At 31.9% G+C, this 13,181-nt stretch overlaps 1 long non-coding RNA gene across 1 annotated transcript; it reads left to right on the forward strand.

Annotated features, from left to right (window-relative positions):
* The first annotated feature begins 1,158 nt into the window (after nt 1–1,158).
* LOC131652504 (uncharacterized) lies at nt 1,159–4,976 on the forward strand. The gene is made up of 2 exons (XR_009298724.1): nt 1,159–1,659; nt 2,579–4,976. It is a non-coding gene; the product is annotated as an uncharacterized LOC131652504 (long non-coding RNA).
* Nucleotides 4,977–13,181: the final 8,205 nt, after the last annotated feature.

The following is a 13,181-nucleotide window of genomic DNA, read 5'->3' on the forward strand; positions in this document are numbered from 1 at the left end:
CATCAAATCGAGATACCCAAGAATGTGCAGTCACTCTTATTTTCAATGACTTCAAGTTACATAAAGATGATGGCTCAATCTTAAGATATTGATGACAATATCGAAAAACCTAAGAAATAGGTAAGTATTAGAGTCAATTGCAATTTTTTTTATAAAACTTATATATAACATAAAAAGTAAAATTAATTATAAAATATAAAGTACCTCAAAAGTATATTCATCTCCCGTCAATAATTCTATATTAGCAAACTTCCCCAACCAATTGAGTAGAATAGATGAGTAAACCAAATACTTCATGTCAAAACACCTAACTTGAATATTTAATTGTTTAATAGAAGAGAGAATCCCAAAAAGTTTTGTAACACTTTTACCACTAAAAGAAAAGTAATGTAAATTTGGAGCATATAATTCTATTCCAAAAAAGACTCCCGGATAGTTACAAGGATATGGGTTCATATTTATAGTTAAATTGAGAAGTTTGGGATTTGATATGCAAAGGTTTTGTTCATACAAAACTATACAGTGATCAATGGTCAAATTACTCAACATGTAAAAAGTGGAAAAGGGATTAACAGAACCTTCATCTTCTCTGGAACAAAAAGTAAAGTAGGTTAGAGAGAGTGTGGATAATTTTGGAAAATCAAGGAAATTTGGAAATATACTTTGCACACCAAAGCTAAAATCACTACCACCAGTAAGATCAAGTGTCTTTAGAGTGTGACATGAATAGAAAAAGCAGCGAGGTTTAAAGTAACTGAATCGGATAAGCAAGTGTTGAATGTTGTGTAAAAAAACATATTTTATAATTTGAGACACTAACATGGTGCAACGCTCTTCGGTAAAAGTTGGATAAATTTGGAGGGAGTGAATATCTGTTGAGTCATCACGGAGAGACAAAAATTGATATACAAATTGTTCATAAAGTTGGAGTTCATCAAATGAATAATGTAATAATTCAATAGTGGGGAGTATCTTCCAAAGATTGATCCATCTTTTAGACAAAATGCAAGTTTGAACAGCTTCTTGTACATCCAAAAACGATAGAATGTGAATCAGAATACAGTCGGACAGATCACTGATAATATCTACAAGAAAATAACGCATATAAAATAGATTAGAGAAAAATGTATTCATATTCAAAATTTAACCTAGTTTAAATCACGACGAACCTTTTGAGAGTTGTTGTTGCTGCCGCTTTTTGGGAGCCTTTGCCTTGCGGGGTTTGCGGATTTTTTTTTTTGAACGGCTCATCGATAGAGAATGAATTATGAGGGCGGATGAACTAGGTTTTATAGATGAAAAGAACACTGTTATTGGACTTGGACCTTGTACATATACTGTTTCGTTTTTCTTTCCAAACCCTGAATTTAAATACTCACATTTATTTATTTAGTAACAGATTTGGGTAATAACTTTCGTATTAAAATTTTCCTGATATATATGTTTTGTTTTTAAATAGAAAATTTCTCTAACCCTAGGTTCTCTCCCTTTCCCCCTTCACTGATTGATATTTACTTCCTTTTCTCCGAAGTATGCTGCCAACCACACGGAGGCCCCTCCACGATTTCTATAGCGACTATGATGATGACGCTAGTGAACACTTCGTGCTTCTCTTCTTCCATATCTCCCTACTACTCAGACTCTCCGTGCTTCTTTTCTGTAAGTTTTCTTTTCATTCCGTTTACTTTTCTTGCATTAGAATCAAATGCTGGAAAACTTACTTGATTGAATAAGAAAAGGCCAATAAATAGGCTTACACAATATCACACGATCTCTCTCTAACTGCCCATTACATGTAGAGCAGTTTATTCCTTCCTAAAATCTAGGAACTGATATTGACTGAAGCAATAAAATAGCTAACAATAAGCTGACACATACTAATATTCTGCAATACCTAATTTTATTTAAATAAATATCTAAATACTAATCTTAACATCTTGTTCATCAGACCGATTTCGTTTTCAGTTGCTCGCACTCAGATTTCATATATTATGACTGATTTTGTTTGATTTGCTTTCTACTTATGTTTGATTTGTATTTACTATGTGTTTACTGTTAATTTCAAATTCTCATATTGTATTGTTTCAAATTATAATTGTTTTCATATTATCAGTCTATAATTGTTTATACACACAGCATTATCAAAAAATTGGGGACCTGAGGTATCTCTCCTTTGGATTCTGTAATTTGTTTATTTTTATAATTTTTTCTGTGAAATTGGTTCCTCAAAATAGCTTATGCCATAAAAACGAACAAGTTTTGATTTGGGAACATATTTTCTGAAACCAAACTTAACCTTAGTTTATTTTTTACATTAAAAAATTGGTTTAGAAATTAGTGTTTTTCGGATATGCTTGATTGGAGTAATTGTTGCTTTGCTATGTTGAAATATGATATTGATTTCAAAGGTTAGATTATGTCTTTATTATGATTGTTGTTTGTTTTTTTATGTGTTGGTTTTGAATAAATTGGATGTGAGTCCTAGAATATATATACCACCTATTTAGTTATGACTGAGCCTGGTTGATGTGCTTTTATTTTTAATTTCTAGTCCATTTTTCTGCTTCTTTTAAAACAGTTATTTTAAGGTTGTGGAGCTAAGGACTGCACAAAGCTTTTTCATGCTTCTGAATTTGTGTACATCTGAAGCTGAAACTCCCATTGCTTGCGGTTGAACAAACTTCAAAATTGTACGAGGATCCCTATACTCAAAATAACATGAAGTAAGTGATTCCAAAGGACCAGGTTTATCGCACGATCCCTGTCAGATAGCATCCTATGCTTGAGATGCTGCATAGACAGTCTGTGTGGTCAGATAGCATAAAAATGTTTATTCGAGTTGAGGCGGAGAAGGTGATTCCAAAGGACCAGGTTTATTGCACGATCCTTGTCAATTACTGCCATAGGAACTGGTTGGTTTTAGATTATTCTGCGTGGTTTGGTTAAAGTGTGGCTGTCGTGCCTTTCAAGAGCGGGTTGATAAATTCAGCTCCTTCTGGTGGAGAGATTTGCATGTGCTGGGAAAAAAAGAAGGAAGGTTTAGTAATAGGTGGTTTGATAACAACTTGTCCAAAGTAATCGGGGATGGAACAAAATCTTTTTTTGGGAAGGATCCTTGGCTGGAAAGCGTGAGACTGAAGGATAAATATCCTGGCCTGTGTAAGATGTCGAAGGATAAGGAAATTTCAAGTTGTGACGCGATTAGGAATGAGAATGGGAGATCAGTTTGAAACGGAGAATCGGAGGGTAGGCTGGAGGGGGAAAATGCTAAGTGTGAAGAGGAAATTAGATATTTGGTTAGTAGAGTTTCTCTTAGGAACAATGTTAAAGATAAATGGAGTTGGCATAAGGGTGAGTATTCGGTCAAAGAAGCGTATCAAATGATCATGGAAGGGCTGATAAATTCCATAGAAGATAACAAAGAGTTGGTGACTGTTTTGAACAAAATTGTTCCGCTAAAAATTTCGGTACTAGTGTGGAGAATTTGCCAAAACAAAATACCAAGTAGAGTGAACTTAGTGAAGAGGGGGATCTTAGTCGAATCTCAAAATTCATACCCTTATGGCTGCGGGAGAGTGAAAAATGTTGAACACATCTTCGAATATCCGGCAGCTTTGGTTGCATGGAGCGAGGTCCTAAGATGGTTGGGTTTCACATATGTATTTCACAATTCTGCTATACAAAATTTTGCTCATTTTACAGGTTTAAGCAACGGCGGCTGAGTGCTTAGAGAGAAATTTTCAGTCATTTGGTTTGCGAGTATTTGGATCATTTGGAAAAGGAGGAACGAGAAGATCTTAAGAACCACATCGCTGCACAATTATCCTTGTATTGAAGACATTCAAGTGATCGCGTGGAGGTGGCTAAAGGCAAAAGTAATTGGATTCACTTATACGTAAAGTCAATGGACTACAAACCCAAAAGAATGCATCGGATGGATTGGGAAAGATTAATGGAGTGAGGGAGGATCGGAGCCAGTTTTGAGTGTTTTTGCAGCGCATATTTTGATGACGAGTCTGGCGATTACTGCATTATAGTATGTTTGTTGTTGGCCAACTTGCTTTGGATCCGGTGTTCGCATTTTCAAAAAGTCCAGACGTAGCGGCTGGTGCATGATTTCGCGGAGTTTTGAAGCATTTTTTTGCTGGTTAGGGGATTCTGATGTGTTTGGGTGTGGTGCCTAGTCTTATAGTATTTATCTGGAGTCGGCTTTGTGTTCAAGCGTGTTGTGTTTAGGTGGCAATCGGTCAGTCCGCTTTGCTTGTTCTGTCTGCTGTGGTTCCAGTTTTTGCAGGGTCGGGTCCAATATTGGAGAAGACCAAGGAGTGGAGCACCTTGCGTATCAGCAATGTGGTTCGGCTGGTTCTCCTATTATGCAGGTCTGTTAGCTATTGCAGGTGGTTTGGGTGTGTCCGTTTTGGGGATAAATTTTCTGTCAGGTTTGATAGGCAGCGGCGAAGTTACGTCTCTGTGGATTTCGGCTTTGGCGTTTCGGTTAAGGGTCTGTGTGTTTGTGTCGAGCTCCTGAATTGCAAATTATCGCGGTATTGGGTTCGCCGATGTCTGGTTTTTTCTCCTTTTTGTGGAATAGCATGCGTTTGGTGGATGAGGCCAATTTTGTGACTGCAATCTCAGCTCTAGTTTGGCATGTCACTGTTATTTCTTTGCCTGGCATAACAGTGAAATTGACTGCATCTGGTAGAAAATTTTCGACGGCAAAGTGGCTGCTGGCTCGGCTATGTTATTTGGGCTGCGTATCATTTTGGATTGGAGTTATTGCCTCTTGCTAGTTCTGCTTCATATCATTGAATTTTGTTGATTCTGTAATAGAAAGAAGGGAATGGCTTTTGAATCTAAGACAGAAGAATCTTTGCTTGGATAATTTACTTTAATGTCTCAGCCTTTCACTTAGTGTCTGGTTTTGGAGTTTTGTAACACTTTATTTTATTATGGCATTGCTTATGCCTTTCTACTAATATATCTCTTTCTGCTTTTGGCTTTTCAAAAAAATATATATTGAAAAACTCTCCTAAATTTAATGAACACACCAATATCCGATTTTTTAAAAGTTTAATAATAATGCACTGTCGTTGAAATGTGGCGGAATATATAGTCGTCATTGGTTGACAGTATTTTACACGCACCATCCCTTTTCTCTTTTTTTTAAAGTTAATTTATATTTTATTTATTCTATTTTTATATGAATGATTAATTAATTATTAATGATTAATCAAAAAGAATAGTGAATGGAGTTTCTATTTTTTAATTAACCTTCCACCAACTAATCATATTTCAATTTAAATTTCATTTCTTATATATTTTATTGTCAATTGTCTTGCATCCATGACTTTAAATGTACTAAATAAATGATACAATAAATTGAATAATTATTTTCAATTAATTGGAATTAAATGGGGGATTTTTATTCAACCACTACATTAATTACTTTTGCAACGGTTTAAACTTCCACTACTTCACACTAGTATTTTTAAAGTAATAAAAATTATAAGTGAATTAATAATTAAATCCTAACTTTTAATTATTTATTATTTTTAAAGAATGATTTTTCTTTCACTAACTAAAAAAAGCCTAACTTTTATTACACTAACTATTGTTATTTTTTATTACTTCATTTTAATTTAAAAATTTGAAATATGTAAACATTTATTTCACTAACAGATCCTTTATTTCTTTTCTTTTTTTAATAATTTATTTTTGATAAAATTTTGACACCACTTTGTGATTTCTCATATTCATTTATTTTCTGTTAACATTTATTTGTTTATTTGAATTTTTTATTTATATATAAAAAGTTGTTAAGTCTTTTAAAAAATTTTGCTGCCAAAATTTTAAGATACTATTTTCATTTTACTTATTTATTTATTATTTGTTTAATTTAATTTAATTATTTATAATTTTTTTCAATAATTCATTAATATAAAAAATAACTAAAATTAGCAAACCATGTTCTCCATAAGTTTTTTTTTTTCACCTGTGTTCTTTATTATTTGTTTTATTTAGTTATTTTATAATTATTGTTTCAATTATTCATTAATAGAAAAAAAAACTACTTATTCTTCTAATTATTCATTAATAAAAAATAACAAAATTAACAAACAACCACGTTTTCCATAATCTACTATATATATATATATATATATATATATATATATATATATATATATATATATATATATATATATATATATATATATATATATATATATATATATATATATATATATAGGGATAGGATCAAATGACACCAAGGTGTCAAAGTTTAATTTGACACCAAATCTCAACCGTTAAAAAAATTGATCTAACGGTGATACTAAATAGCCTATTTTTTAGGAGAAAAATATGCTATGTATTTTTTTATTATTATTTTATTTCATTTAGTATCACCGTTTGATCAATTCTTTTAACGGTTGAGATTTTGGTGTCAAATTAAACTTTGACACATTGGTGTCATTTGATCCTATCCTATATATATATATATATATATATATATATATATATATATATATATATATATATATATATATATATATATATATATATATATATATATATATATATATATATATATAGGGGACGACTCAAGTGAGAATACTTGGTTATTATGAGAAATGAGAACAATGAATCACGACCATTAAATCTTGATTTTGTTGATTTTAATGGTCTGGATTGGTTTCTCTTTCTATGATCCTTAGTATTTATCAAATCAAAATAGAAAGAGAAACCAATCCAGTCCATTAAAATCAACAAAATCAATATTTAATGGTCGTGATTCATTGTTCTCATTTCTCATAATAACCAAGTGTTCTCAACAAAATCAAAATGTTTACCGAAAATAAATATTTTTCTTTTTTATTGATCATTGTCAAATATTTATCCGTATTTTATATATATATATATATATATATATATATATATATATATATATATATATATATATATATAATTTAAACAACTCTCCTAATATTTAAATCTCTCTGGGTTAGAACTCGCAGCAAATAGGGTACTTAACAAAAAAAAACTTCAATAGCAACACTAATTGCACATAAAAGACTCTCTTAATTGATATTGATTTATACATTGTTTTTCAAATTGGAAATTGACATAAATAGCAATAAACTTTATGGAAAATAGAAACTGAGTGTAAAAAATACTTATTAAATAAATATAAAATCAAATATAATGAACGCACCTATAATGATTTCAATCTTTGTAGATGGTGAATTTTGAAGTAAAAAGTTCACGACACTATCAAATCACTTCAAGTTACATAAAGAAGATGACTCAATCTTAAGATGTGTATATCCAAATTCCTAAGAAATAGGTAAGTATTGATGGTGAGTATTACGTGTTCTCACTATGTGCAGTTTTGAAAACTTTCATTTCCAGAATAAACCGGATGTCTTATAAGCATTCAAGTCTTTTAGTCAGTGCACAAAATTACCTGATGCGTTTCTTTGTTGAAGTAGCGTTTCTTTGTTGAAGTAGTGTTTCTTGACCAAGACATTTGTTACAGTCTAGGTATGTTATCTTGGTTGCTCAAGTATTTAGAGAGTCTTTTTGTTTCTTTTTTTTCACTTCACTTTTTGTTGTCTTTGTTTGATTGTTCTCATGTCTTTCGTCCGGGTATGAGTAAATTTAGCGTCTGTGAAGGTTATGTGTGTCAACTTGTGGCATACATAGGGAAAAAGGGTAGTGTTCAGACATTATTTGTTTAGTCTGAGGTCAGTCTTTGCAGTTGTTTTGCAAAGATGTCAAATACGATGTCCTATTTTGTGTCTGTTTCTTTTGGCAAATGTTTGTTTTGAGTCTTGAACACAAATTGTGTCCTGTGTTCTGAGTTATCCAATATAGAGGTCTGATTTCTCTATGTCTGTGAAAGGATAATCAAGTGTGTGTTTTTGTTGGTTTGTTTCCTCTTATACTCTGAAAGAGGATGTTGTGTCTATCTAAGTCATGGCATAGTTCTCAGTTTGAGGGGGAGTATTTGGTATTTTATTCCTCATGTGCACCATGACTTCAGTTGTTTCTCCATCTATGTGAAGTTGGTGTCTGTGGTGTTATGATTTATGTGCTATAGTGAGTTCTCCTTCTAGTAAAAGGTCTTTTTCATATTATGGCTAAAAGGGGGGATAAGTGGTTATTATGTTATCTCTATGGAGCATCTTTTAAAGGGGAGAAACTATGTGTTATCCGTGGGAACTTTAAAAAAGAGAGAGAACATTGGAAAGTGGGACTGCCACAAAGAAGTCCTGGTATGTTGTCGAGACATCATAGATGAAGACTGGAGATTGTCTCATGCAAAGATTATAGATCATAAACGGTGACTATCTGAAGACTTCCAAATTGATGTTGTACTTAATTATTAAAGATCATTGTATTTTTTTAGCTTCTGTAATACAAAGGTTGTATAAATTAGTTTTAGCCAAAATAAGCCAAAGGGGGAGATTGTTGTTTCCCTATAATTTGAATTGGCATTATGTTTGGTAAAACTTATATAGTAGCAATTAGTTAGATAGGATTTGTAACTTGTAAGAGGAAGCAGGTGGAAGTTCTATTTGATAAAGGAACATGTTAAGTTGAAATGTTTCAACATCTGGACAACATGTCGAAGAAGATGTCCTATGCTAGTCATTCGACATCGCTCATGAAATTAACTGTTAATTGGATCAGACTCAACAATTAACAGAATGCAGAATATTATGGAAATATTATGCAATCTTATGAGGAGCTCAAGTTAGGATAAAAGTATTTATTTGTTATCTCTGATTTCAAGATATTTGATTAGGAATCTAATATTTGAAGCACTATTTTCATGGAGAAGATTATGGAGAATATTTTGGAGTGCTTTTAGCAGCTAGTCCTATCTTTGTGGAGAATATCCTAGAGTGTTTCTAGCAGTTAAAATTGTGGAGACACTTTAGGAAACAAATGATTGAAGTCCTAACTTTAAGGAGAAAATTTTGGAGCATTTCTAGCATGGAATCTAGCATGGGAGATGATTGAGACTTTCTAGGAAACACATGATATTGTTCCTATTTTTAGGCATAATCTTTTGCAGGTTTGTAACAGCTGATGAGTTGTGATTGAAGGCCCAAATCCAGTTGAGTATAGGTTATAAATAGAAGCCTTGTAACCTAGGTAATGAGCTAGCCGAATTTATCAAAGATGTAAGCATTAGGGCTAGGAAAAGTGAACCTCCCGGGTTGTGGGAAGGTCACCGTATGTTCTTCTCGAAGTTGTAGTATCCACCTTGAAGCCTGTAGGTAAGAGGTGTATTGTTCTTGGAGGAATCTTTGAAGTAACTCCAAGTTGTGTTTGTTTGTGTAACCAGAATGTTGGTAATTAGGTCGTTGCTACAGCTCCTGGGACTGGAGAACTGTACAGCATCACTACGGTGATAGGAAGTGGGATGGGGATATTCCATATCTAGAGAGGATCTAGGTAGAAGGGTCATTGGGTAGAGATTAAGTGAAGGGTTGTAAACGGGGGAGGTTAACTCTGAATTAATACTGGTGATAGTTGTTGCACCCCAAAATTTGCCCTCTTTATTTGATCTATAAGTTATGGATGGCGTTTATTTTGTCAATCAAAAAATTGAAGAAAAATATTAAAGAGTTCTCATGGTTTCAAGAAAATATGGTGCGAAATTCACTTTATACAGTGGAAATATAAAAATTTGCAAGTCTCGTATGGAAGGTGCTATGAGCTTGATTCCCACGACACCGGTACTATTTCGACTAGATGTTATCAAAGCAATTATGGAATTTTTTTGAGAAATGCAAGATGTACAAGGCTATAAACAACACATTAGTAACACTTATCCCTAATTCGGAGAATGATAAAATGGTGAAGGACTATAGACCAATATCTTGTTGTACTATCATATATAAACTCATCTCCAAAGTCATAACTAGCAGACTACTTTTCTGCCTAGGATGCACATACAAGACCATATTCTCTTAGCTTTTGAACTGATCCCAAAGTGCGTGCTGCAGATGGACCTTCAAAAGGCCTATGATACTGTGTAATGGTCAACTCTAGAGGCTATCTTGAAGGAGATGGGATTCCCTGCAAAGTTTATTCAATGGATTATGACCACAGTAACCATTGTGTCATACATTGTTGATAGTTGATTAGTTAACAGTTGATAAAAGATAGTTTTAGAGAGATGTTTAGAAAGAAAGCCATGTCATTTATTTCTTGGATGATCAATTACAAGATACCATTTGCCCATTTATAGGCTCAAGTCACCAACCGCTCAATCGTGGTGAATATTTCTACATCTCTTTAGTTCCTTTTAGAATTCTCATGATAGATTAGTATCATGATGGTTCTAAGTTATTCTATCTTTTACATATACTTATAATTCTAGATTCATCATACTATAGTTCTAAATTATTCTACCACATTCATATAAATTATAGTTCTAGGATATAACATTAGATATATTTGGGCCAGACCTCGGCTCAGTCCAGAACATTACAAATATAACATTAGATATATTTCATAAATAAATTCATTTTTCTTGGACAAAAATTTGAATAATAAAATGAAATTACATTAAAAATATTTATAGATTTTTTTAATATAATTTTCATATAATTACATATATTTGGTCATGAAATAAAGAACTTTAAAAAAAAACTTCAAATAAGAAAATGTAAAGTTTCACAACCTTCTTCCATAAATATGCACAATAAAACTCACAATTTATAGTGGATCTTTAGCACATCATAAATTAAAAGACATAGATACCTCATTTGATTTTCCTATTGGTACTCTACCCTTCATTTATCTTGGTGTTCTAATTTTTAAAGGTAAATCTAAAGACATTCAATTTCAACTCATCATTGATAAAATCAAAATCAAATTGACATCCTGAAAAGCTTCACTTCTTTCCTTTGCATGAAGAGTTCAATTGATCAAAAGTATTAATCATGGCATGCTCATTTACTCAATCACTGACAATTCTTGGCCTAAGTCCATCGTCAATGAACTGGACAAGATGATAAGAAATTTCATTTGAAGTGGAGATTTTGAGGCAAGACAAGTTATCATTGTGGATTGGAAAATAGTTTGCACTCCTATCCTTGAAGGAGTCATGGGTCTTAATTTATCTCTTCCCTTAATGCAACTTCAAAAGTAGAATTCTTAGGAACAAGGATTGCATCAAGTATCATATTTTCTCTTCCTTATGGATTGGCATCAAACCCCAGTTTCCCCTAGTGCTTAACAATACCGGGTGGCTTATTGGCAATGGTAAAAGCATAAATTTCTGGAACCATGAATAGATTTCTATCAATTTGGGATTTTACTTCCAAATCCCTTCTAATATTCTTCAAAATTTACAAGCAAAGGTTACCATTGTCCTCTCCAAATGGAAAATTTGATTGGAATTTCAATGTCTTTACCCCAACCTAATAACAATGATACAAAATATAACATTATGTTGCTTCCTTGTGAAGACAAGCCAGTTTGGAAGCACACCATTTTAGGTGGTTTATCTCTCAAGGATACTTATTATTTCTACTCTCATCCTTCTTTGCTTAAGCCTTGGAACAAGATCATTTGGAACGAAGAAATTCCTCCTTCTAAATCTGCAATGGTATGGAGATTGATAGACAACCTCCCCATAAATGTAACCTTATGCTAAGAGGTTGTCTCATCCCATCAATGTGTAGTCTTTTTGACTCGGTTGCTGAAACATTTTATCATCTCTTCTTTAACTATGTATTGTACCTTAATTTTGTCTGGATTTTTAATATTTTTCTAGGCAAATATAGGGTTTAATCGCATTTTTTAGTTTGATTTGAGGTACTATTTCATTTAGTATAATTTACTTTTAAAAAAAACTAAAAAAGGATTATTTGTTTTAGTTATTTATTTTGATTTTCTATTTAGTTATTTATTTTAATTTTTATCACAAAAGATTAAAAAATATTTCATTTAATTTTAATCATAAAAAATGTTTTTTATTTCTATTTTTTATATTTATTAAAATACTTTACATAAAATATTTTAAATGTACTTGTTTCTTGTTTTTTTACTTTTAATTGTTATTTATCTTTCTTAATAAGCAAGTAAAAATATTAGGAAAGTATCAGTGTGATTTGCTAAATATGGCTTAAAAAACAAAATCAAATAACATTTAATTTGAACTTTTGATTGTGTTGATTAAAATTTGATTTGTTACTTTTTATATCTAATCTAGTATTACAATATAGGGTTAAATGTGTTTTAGGAACAACTAATAAATAAGAGAAAATTTAAATTTAAATTTTGTTTTTAATTGGAATTATGGGTGATTGAGATAATTAAGGAGAGAGAAAATTTTATTTTTATTTTTAAACTAATAAAAAAAATTATAATTGGTTATGTGTAAGACGACATGTTATGTTTGTGTCCATGTAAGTATTTTTTCAAAAGAGGATCTGATTAAGAGATGTTAATTTGCATCTGTTAATGAAGATTCCTGTGAGGATTATTGTAACACTCTATATTTTCATAATTTAATTTAATTAATTTAATTGAATTATGAGGAATTAAGCAATTTGGCTTGAGTTGTGATTAGTAAAGAGGGGGTGCATTGGTAGGCCCGATTACTAATTAAAATAATTTTATTTCATTTTAATAAAATAGAAGGAGTTGTGGAATAGAGAAGGTTACATCATTTAGAAAAGAGTCTGAACGTGAAAAGAGAAGAGGAGCAGAGAAGTGTGACAAGAGGAAGAGCGAAGAATCAACCTTCAGGTAAGGGGAGACTCTTCCGTTTATCTTCTATTATGGAGTTATAGGTAGTATGATAGAATTGATCGTGTTAATCGTACCAATTGAGTTATGCTTAGGTTGTAAAAATGTTAGGTTTTGGGAGAATTGATTGGTAATTATTGTGTTGATCATGTATGGTGTTAATTAGATGATTGAAACATATTATAATGTGTTATAATATGTGTTTGTTTCACTGTATGCGAAATCTGGTTGGAATGGAATTGGTTTGGTAAGGATTTGGTGAAGGAAAGGCGAAATCGCAGGCTGTTTTCTACGATTCGGAGTTCTGGAAATTGCCAGTTCGCGCCGCGTCCAGGGGTTGGCGCCGCGAACTGCTTGGCAGAAAGCCAGGAAATTTGGTTGTGTTTAGTACACGCCGCGAACCTTCGTTA

Source organism: Vicia villosa, linkage group LG2 (assembly GCF_029867415.1).
Source record: "Vicia villosa cultivar HV-30 ecotype Madison, WI linkage group LG2, Vvil1.0, whole genome shotgun sequence".
NCBI lineage: Eukaryota > Viridiplantae > Streptophyta > Magnoliopsida > Fabales > Fabaceae > Vicia > Vicia villosa.